This window comes from Cyprinus carpio, chromosome A21 (assembly GCF_018340385.1).
Source record: "Cyprinus carpio isolate SPL01 chromosome A21, ASM1834038v1, whole genome shotgun sequence".
NCBI lineage: Eukaryota > Metazoa > Chordata > Actinopteri > Cypriniformes > Cyprinidae > Cyprinus > Cyprinus carpio.
Window position 1 is genome coordinate 1,867,872 of NC_056592.1, and position 10,244 is coordinate 1,878,115.

The 10,244-nt window shown below is 36.7% G+C and overlaps 1 long non-coding RNA gene across 1 annotated transcript; it reads right to left on the reverse strand.

Moving 5' to 3' along the window:
* Window positions 1-6,250: 6,250 nt before the first annotated feature.
* On the reverse strand, window positions 6,251-6,779 carry LOC122149262. Its single transcript, XR_006162886.1, has 2 exons — window positions 6,738-6,779; window positions 6,251-6,335 (listed from the first exon to the last, which is right to left on the reverse strand). It is a non-coding gene; the product is annotated as an uncharacterized LOC122149262 (long non-coding RNA).
* Window positions 6,780-10,244: the final 3,465 nt, after the last annotated feature.

Here is a 10,244-nt window from a genome sequence, read left to right on the forward strand (position 1 = left end):
AAAAAACAAAATGAACGACATGGACAAGGCTTATAAAGACAGGATAATAGGAGAAACAGGTGAGTGGAATGACTAATTTAACCAGGACATGGAACATATGGGGAGAAGAACTTTGACACATGGGAACTAATCAAACCTAACTTCGGGAGATAGAAACTGGGTCACAGGGGCAAAAACACACTAAATGAGTCCAGGGGTGTGACATTCCTCCGGATCCTTCTCCCACATGACAGGCGGTGTTGCCGGCTCACACACCTGGTCTGACGTCACAGCGTCCGGCTCCACGGCGACCCTGGCTCTGGCTCTCCATATGCGGCGATGGCTCGTCGGTCACGGCAGGCTCTGGCTCTCCATCAGCGGCAGGCTCGGGCATGCGCTCCGCACATCGGGGAGATGGTGGGCTGAGCTCTGGGTCGGAGTAGATGCAATGTGGCGACCAGTTTGGGCAGATGGTAAGAGGTGACCCGTTTCTCACCAGAGTCCACTCCACTAATGCAGCGAATTCCTCCCAAGGACCATCTTCGGACGAGGCTGCCGTTATAGAACGCACAGAGCGAGTCGTCCATGTAGGTGGTGAGATTGGCTAGCAACAGGAACTGCCTCGTATGGTCCTCGAGAGATCGTCCTTCCTGCTCCAGCAGGAGGAGGAGGAATTTGGGTCGAAGGAGGGGATCCATGGACAACACTACAGAAACAAAAAGGACTTAGGAAAACCGGAAAACAAACGGAGGGTAGACAAACGCTATTTAAATTTTTGTGGGTCCGGTCTTCTGTCACGCAACTGTGCCGGAAGGAACACGGAGTAGAGAATAATCGAGTCGAGAGAGAGAGTATTTATTAATCCAACACAGGGGTAACTCCAACATGGAAACAGGAGGAAGCCACATGTACTGGCTTTTTTGTAGACCCGACAAACACAGACTGAAGGACAAGGCTTATAAAGACAGGATAATAGGAGAAACACAGGTGAGTGGAATGACTAAATTAACAAGGACATGGAACATATGGGGAAGAAACTAGACACACCTGGGAACTAATCAAACCTAACTTCGGGAGATAGAAACTGGGTCACAGGGGCAAAAACACCTTCTAATTCTGTCCATTTTTTCTCAGTTTATTATTTTCCTCACATTTTTTCTCAGTTTTTTTTTTCCTAACATTCAGCATCAAAATCTTAAAATATGTTTTAGCTTCTCTGAAACAGTCAAAATGTTTTGTGGAAAGTACTACAGCAAATAAAACTCACACTCTGCATTCAATCTATTTATAGGCTCATATACTCAAATAATCCATTCATCAATAAATAATAAAAAAAGAACCAAAAACTGCAGCAATGAAGGATGAATTAAGGTAAATTGAGCTACTTTTTGGCGTCTCAATTTACCTAAATTCACCCTACATGAGTAATTTTAAAAGTTTAATAATATATTTACACATGTTCCTCATTTGTAAGTCACATTGGATTAAAGCATCTGATATGAACAAATGCAAATAAGCAAAACAGCAGAATAACTGTATCACAACCTTTTATTATTATAAACAACTGCATCATCTATGAATGTGAATTACTTAAGAAGGTTATAAAGCTCAATATGGTAAAATGTATCAAAATTGTTATAAATTTAAAGGGATTTTTCACCTTCTGCTGCTGGTCCCCATTGACTTGCATAGTGTTTTTTTCCCCATGGAAGTCAGTGGGGACCAGCAACTGAAGGTGAACTATCCATTTAATTACTGTAAATAATATAACATTATTATATTAATATATTATTAGAATTGCTATAAATAATATGACTCACCTCTGACACCCCCATTTTCTCCTGCAAGTTAAAATACAGTCATGTCACAACGATCAATGATTTTTGCCTGAAATTTCAAGTCTATTCAGTTGATCAGGATAATCATAACAATAAAACAAGTTTTCTAAAAGGTCATGTTTAGCTATGCAAATGAGATATAATCCTAGTAAATATGCACTAGTTTGCATACATTTCCAGAATAAATTTGAACATTGGATAAAGCAGGTTCAAAAACTTGTTTCATTTTGTTCATATGAGTTAAAGGTTTTTACAAATGGTATTTTGGATATCTCCTTTTGTCAATCCATGAATCCGAATATATATGTATATACTGTAGATATTTTCTGAGAGGATCTGATATTTCTGGTGTGGAGGCATAATTTAACAATTCAGTTCAATGAAATATTTCATATTTTTTTTGCAGAAGGATATGAATAATTATACGATAATTAAGGTGAGACACCCTAGATTAATAGTGTAAAATTTAACTAATATTTATCACCGTGCTTCCCCAGATGATTGATTAAATTAAGAATTGGAAACAAGTTTTCTGAAATGTTTAGCAGTGCAAATGAGGCATTAGTTTTGCATAAATGTGGTGTATTAGTGGAGGGAAAAAAACAACAACTCATGGCCTTTAAAGATATGAACTGAAATTGAAATATACAGACGCAAATATAGTGTAATAAAATAAACACGTTTTCTTTCCAGTAGTTTAAAACAACACTTTATGAAAAGCCAAATAGCCCCAAATCTCGAACCTGACCGATGCGTGAATAAACAATGATTTAGCCTGCAGTGTCTTACCTTAATTATAATTATTATATTCCATTACTCGGCCGTGCTAAACTGATGCTTTCTATTGCTCATGTTTCCTATGCTCATAAATGACTAAGCATTTTTCTTTCTCTAATTCATTACTGTCCCTTATCAATAACTCTTGCGAGATCTGGCAACACTTTAATTTTTCTGGCAATTTCCACAACCATCGTTGGCACATTGCAATTTATTTTACTGATATTTATGGTTTTCATTTTCTTGTTGTCGCACCAAATCTGTCCATATTTAGTCAGGGCCGCTGGTATAATCTAATACACAAGATGGCGCCAAACATGCATTACAATTATTCACAGGCAAAAAAAAAAAAAATAATAATAATAATAAAATGAAATAAAATAAAATAAATTATAATAATAATAAAATAAGCACAACTCATTCATCTTTACAAATACCTGCTGCACTGTCGCGTGCTGTGAACAAACCCTGGACAAGAATCAATGGCCTAAACTAGCACAATACAAATATCAGCATCTTTTTTAAATCGAAAGTGAGAGGAAAATCTGTTCTTGCCTGTCCTGACGCAGGATCCTGAGCAGCGGTCTCGGTCTATGTAGTGTAATGTTTATTCTGTTTTAACTATAGGCTACAGTGTAAGCATTTGTGTTAATTCAGTGCCTACCAGTCTCTCTCTCCCGGTGTACGCCTGCTCTCGTCTGATGCTGCACTGAGACCAGTTTCTTCTGCCCAGCGCGTGCACACATCACGCGCGTGACATGCGTGCGGCTAAATGACTTTAATATGTTTGTGTGATGCCCTTCATTTTTAATTTAATTTTTATTTATTTTTATGTAGTTGCATCCTTGTGTGGGTTTATACAGCACAATCACACATCATTTTCCCTTTTATGTTCAACAGAAATCATAAGACTTTAGGGTGAGTAAATGACAGAAGTCTTGCTGTTTTAATACACTACTCAGTTTCACTAGATGATGCTATTATACCATATATAACATTACTTGATCTTTACCCTCCCAGGCTCTAAGAATGTGTAGAAGCTTTTATCACAGATATTTCACTTTCTTCTCTGACTACAAAATTATAATCAATCTACAGGTACATCACTGGATTAGTTCCATTAACACTATTATTTGACTGTTATCTGACATTATTGTCATAGATGAGCAGCATAAAGGTGTGCTGATCCAACAGAAAGAAAGAAAGAAAGAAACAAAGGGCTACTTATAAAATAACACACAGCCCAGTGTCAGCCTTCAAAACTATTTCATATTGATATTCTCAGTTTAAGAATCACTGAACTACTGTATAGCTTAAAATGCAGTTGGGTCAAATTCTACAATTTTGCAATTAGACAGATATTTAAAAAAAAATTAAATACTGAATGTTGTAAGCTTTTTAAACAACAAGATAAAAAGGCAATACATTTTTATGTAAACAAGCTCAAAATTAAATGAAGAAATTAGAAAATATCCGTAAATATTTATCATTCTTTATTCCTTGTCATCTCAACACAATATCTCTGATCATTAATGCTGCTAAACATCTAAAATGCTTTAATCTTAAGAACAACGTTATGCATATCATCATAAGTTTGACAGAATCAGCAGAATTCATGTGTTCACCAGCAGTAGTGACAGAATTCTGTTATTCAGATGCAGCCTGGATGGGAAATAAATCAGTTCATGTAATCAGTTTACAAGTTTGAGATATTGCATGGAAGCTACAAACAGCAATAAAAAATTGATATAGCTTTTTTTTTAAACTATATTAATATAACGATTATCTGTGTCCACAGAGGACTGCAGTCTATGAATTTCACTATTTAATCATACTTTGTGTCTCTCAGCCTTGGAAAAAGACAATGCATTTTGTGAGTCTCTCACCCTTACACTGAAATCTTAAATAAGTGCATTTTCCTCTGCTAACCTACAAGTCTGAACCTGTGAGAAATTAACCTACAAAATATTAAATTTCCATTGTTTTTTATTGTTTTTATTTTATTTTATTGCTTATCTAATCAGTTGAATACAGAAAACTGAAGGAACATCCTAAGACTCACCTGTATGCAGTTACTCTCGACTTATATCCAGGAAATGTCCAGACTAATAGCGTGGAAAAATGAATAGAAGTAAAAGTGTATATGAAATAAGAAATCTTTTTAAATAAAAGCACTTTATTTTTAGGGAAAGTTTGCTTAAAACTTTTCAAGCATGTCTTTGACAGGCATATGCTATGATACCTTTCATTATAAAAGAAATGAAAATATCTAAAACACATTAAAACCACAGAAATTTTCTTAAAAAACAGTAAATTCTGAAAAAATATTAAATTAAAACAAATTAAATTCTAAAAAATACGGTATTTCAACCATTTAATCAAAAACCCATTGACTTCATGGCAATTGAACTGGAAGTGCTTATGCTTACTTGTTCCTGGGTTTTGGCCAACAATAATAAGTCATCCCCATGCACCAGTCTATAATAACTCTCTCACTCACTTCACTCACTCACTCACTCACTCACTCAATGAGATTAGAAGAATAAGAATAAGACCCCACCCTCCAAAACACATGAATGCATGAGTCTGCAAAGCATCAGGGGGGATGGCATCAGATAACTTCATGTTTCAAAGCACGCAACATTACAATAATACTGAATGTAAATAACTTAGTACAGCTCTGACTTGTTCCACCTGGCTGTTGCAGATTTTTATTATTTAGATCACTTGTTTATTCATTGCTATCAGGATGTAAAGAGAGTTTCAACCAGTATAACAAAAAGCGTTTATGAAAAACATTGCCTACTGTTATGTACAGACACAGAACGAAATGACCAGAAACGAGGTCAATTAAGCAGGTTAGTTTATTAGATGTTTTGGCAGGAAAACAATCGATAAAAAGGTAAATGACAAATTTTGAGATCTAAGATGGTGAGAATAAATGTTTATGGATAAATTTGAGTCTTTGTCTTAAAGATCTGGTTAAGTGTGCACACAAAAAAGCTAAGATGGGGGATACCGAGAAGACAGCTTGGAGTTTTTGCAGGATTGAACATAACTGAGACGGATGGAGAAAAACTTGGATGAGATAACTAGTAATCATGGTAAACCAGACCATCAAGCAGAAAAGCAGCATGCAAGTGGTCTGTTACATCCAACAAGTGCATATAATGAATGGGATGGGGGGCGGGGGTGCTCTACTTGTAGTGCTGGTGATGATGGTTGATCAGCATCAGGTGTGCATGGTTAAGTGCCAGAGAGGATGATGGGAAATGTAGTCTGTGATCTGAGCCTGGTTTCTCCCATTTCTGTCACCGATTGAGTTTTGGTTCCTTGCCACTGTCGCCTTTGGCTTGCTTAGGTGGGGACGCTTGACTGATTGCGCGGACACCATTGGAAGAGAGCTGAACTGGATGATGTCATCACTGAATCATCAATGAACTGACTTTAGCTGGGGGGGGTGACTCTTTATTATTGTCCTCTTACTTATTGACAAATAATTTTCCTGTTTGACATGATTGACAGTATTGTATAAAGCACTATACAAATAAAGGTGACTTGATTGTGATCAGTAGTCTGGTGAGTGTGACGGTCTGATTAGTGAGGGAGAGCCTGGTGGGATCGTGACACCTTCCCTATCTTTAGTTTATGATTTATTGCGATTTACTTGTTGTGAATTGATCATGGTAGTTGATTCATTTCTGTTCTGTGATACCATCTGAAGGAAGCAGCAACCGCAACCTGTCACACACAACATTAAAGAGCAGTAAAAAAATAATAATAAAAAAAAAAAAAAAACCCTGACCTGCATGATAAATTTTACATGCATTTCACGTTTGGTCAAAAATGGCATAAAAACAGTCAAAAATGTGAGCAATGTTTTCTCTACCTTGTTTACCAGTTTCCTAACTACACAGTGACATTAACAATTTTGAGAAATGCTGTTATGTTAAAGCAATTAATTTGATCCTTTTTAAGTTACATTTTAATAAATATATTTATTTTTACTCAGAGAATGAGGCAGAGGTTTGTCTTTTTGTCCCCACAGATATTAAGTGTTCCACTATTGTTATACAAAAAGTTAATTACACTCCCTATAGATGCTGTATCAATCAAAATGTGAATCAATAACATAATTCTTACAGTTAGGACCCCTTGTCTCCTGTTTCATCTGCCTTCTATCCAGTTCCATCACTCTTCTATCCAGGTCCATCGCTCTCCTATCCAGGTCCATCGCTCTTCTGTCCAGCTCTATCGCTCTCTCACTAGACTGTATGGTGAGACATTACATTAAAATTTGTTGCTCATGGATTCTTTTACATTAGCATTCATTCATACATTTAGAAAATCATGCTTTTATCCACTGTATGTGACTTACAGTGAACGCTAATCATTGTCATCCTGTCATATAGCTTTTGAAATACATCTCCATTTGTATAAATCATGCAACGCCAAGGCACTCAAGGATAAGTAAAATATAAAAAGCCTTTATTTCTTCATGACTATGTTATTAAGTTTAAAAGGTGGATTAGCTTTGTCAAATGTTTAAATTAAAAAATATATGTGACTTACACTTCCTCCCCCCATTTTCTTCTGGATGTTTTTTTGGGCCCAATCTGTAAATGTACAGCCAAATTACCAAGGACTGTGAACCACACTCATTAGGGTAGCTGTAAAATGCATTTGAAGAACGAATGAATGTGAACCTTCAAGAATCACAATATGAGCCTTTATGCTTTTGCGAAACCCTCATATCCCTTGTTGTATATGGAGCCCAGCATCAGCCCATCTGGGCCAACCCATGTGGGGCCACCATGGAAACTGAGCCCAGGTGCAACCACTTTGGGCCCCATGGGTGTGTTGGCTGGGTACGGTACAAAGGACACCTGGGCATTTGGAGATTTTCAATTCTGTAAAATAAAAATATAAGCGATAGCTTTTTTGTATCGGTTGGATGCATTTTAGTGATTCCATTTCCAATTCTGCTTATTGTTTCTGATTCGATTCCATTAAGGTTTAAAAAAAAAAAAAGTAAAAAAATAATAAGTCAAACATGTCACACATATTTATTCTGTTACTTTTTGCCAAACATTTCTCTGAAGCTGAAAACCGCGAACAAAAATCAGCAGCATATATACAAAATAAATTTTTTTAATCTGCATTTTCATTTTCAGTTTAATTTTACTATTATTTTAAATAAATAAAAATACAGTTTAGAATCAAAATTAGCATTTTTGCAGCTGCATTTTCTTGATTAACAGCATTAATAATTTTGGGCAGCAGCAGCTCAGGAGAAAGTCTGTTGAAAAAGTGTGAAAGTTTTCACAAATCGAGCTCGACCTAAATAGCCTGTCTTTTTTCCCCCTTCTCCCAAAACAGCTTATAAGCTACTACTGCTATTAAAATAGTTCAGTTTTTGTATGTAATGGCAAAGCGATTATATATTTCGTTTCGTTTTTTTATTAAGTTAATTACAAAAACCTTTGGAGCATATTTTGGTCGTTAAATTTAAGTTTTGGTTTTTTAAAGTAAAGTCCAAGCTATAGCCTATCATAATGTTTAGGTTATAATAGGCTATTATAAATCTGGTTGGTTTGTATTGGTGACATAATATGCATGCGTGCTGCCCGTGAGACTTGCACTTGGACCATAGTGCGGCCCATTGGAAAAAAAAATTGAGAACCACTGAGTTAAGGGATCAAGAAAGGGTTAACTGACAAAAGCTATAGGATCTACTGTGAAAACTTTCGCAAATCAGAATATTGAAGCCAAGTACTCAAGGAAACTTTATTGTCAAACAAGTGTACAAGTGTATATGTGTATAAGCTCATTTACCTAATGAACTGAAAACCGTTATTCACTGGAACTGCACGTAGGCCTATGACTTATTATACAAACAACGGGGGGCAGAGCAAAGAGAAACACTGCCCACGCGATAAAATACGATTGTGAAAGTGTTCTAATTGGTAATAGACGTTAAACATGACATGCCTTTCTTTCACATTCCATACTAGCGGACTTATGGGGTTTACGGACAAGAGCTTTGCTGTGAAAAAAATTACAGATCAAACTGGTGAAGATGACACCGGTTTCATTCCTCTAAGTGTCCAACGTTTGGAGCTATAGGCATTATAAAATTAAGAGTCGCTACGAAAAAAAAAAACAATACACAAACCATAAAGAATGATGTACCTTAATTCACAAACCATTAATAACTATATTCGGTATTATTTGCATATCTATGACAGCGCACTGCTTATTTATAGCCAAAACAAATCTGAATATCAAACCGTAAACTATCTTTACTGCGGTCCTAGACTATGGTTATCAGCATTTAAAAATTAAATCTGCCATTGTTGCATTGTTGCTTTACTAATGAGAAAATAATTGTAAAAAATAGGAAAATAACAACATTAAAGAATACTTCAAAAATGTTAATTTCATCAGTGTGTAATGCAGGGTGCCTGTATGAATGTACTATTGCGGTGTTGTTGTAAAAAATGTATGAAGCAACCAAAAGCAAAATGGGGGGAAATCAAAACAGTACCAAAGATAATCCAGAAACGAAACAAACAAAGAAAGAAAACTTGGACAACCTCCAACCCAAACCCCCCCAAATTAACTCATCCAGCAGTCTCTTTTAAAAGGAGCGCCCCAGCCACAATGACAGGTGCAGTCAATGAATCGCCCATTAAGTTAAGTCGTATGCGGGGCAATCAATGAACGTGCAGGGACCATCACACCCCTCCCCATAAGTGAAAGTGACATGACATACAGCCAAGTATGGTGACCCATACTCAAAATTCGTGCTCTGCATTTAAACCCATCCAAAGTTCACACACATACACCGTGAACACACACCCGGAGCAGTGGGCATCATTTACGCCCGGGGAGCAGTTGTGGGTTTGGTGCCTTGCTCAAGGGCACCTCAGTCGTGGTATTGCCGGCCCGAGACTCGAACCCACAACCTTAGGGTTAGGATCAAAACTAAACACCAATAAATCTAAAATAATACCATCCACAGTAATTGAAAATAAACAAAACATTAATATATATAAGCTAAATTTACAAATCACACACAATTTAACTAGACACAGGGTGTTCGTCTCACAAAAAAGTAAAGATATAAACTATTCCAAAAGTTTTTAGTCTTTACCATAGACTGTATAAAAACATGGACGTAGTGTCCGTGACGTCACCCATAGATTCCTGAAGAGTGTTTTTGAAGCTCATCTTGGCAGCGCGTCAAGTGTGCAGAGCAGGCCATCGTGATCTTGGCAGCGCATTACTCTCCCGGATAATAAAACCGTTCAATAAAAGGCGGGAGCTGGTTGCTGAAGCCACGCCCACCTAGCTCGACGGCATTGTCAGCAGCGGCAATCCACCTGTCACTCAAGTGGCCACGCCCTTAATTATGCAGAACTTTAAGGCTTAATATAATTTAAATGGATGAGTTATAAAAAAATTCACTCCCTCACAGTTGTCACGGAGGGCAAAATTAGCTATATAGACCAAAATCATTTTTTGAACCAGGCTGTGAACATGTTTTTTTCTGCTGTAAAGTTGGGCATTTTAACATGGAGAGTCAAAGAGACCGACACACTTCCGCATCCACCCCAAACATTCAAAAAAAAAAATTACAGTTTCAGT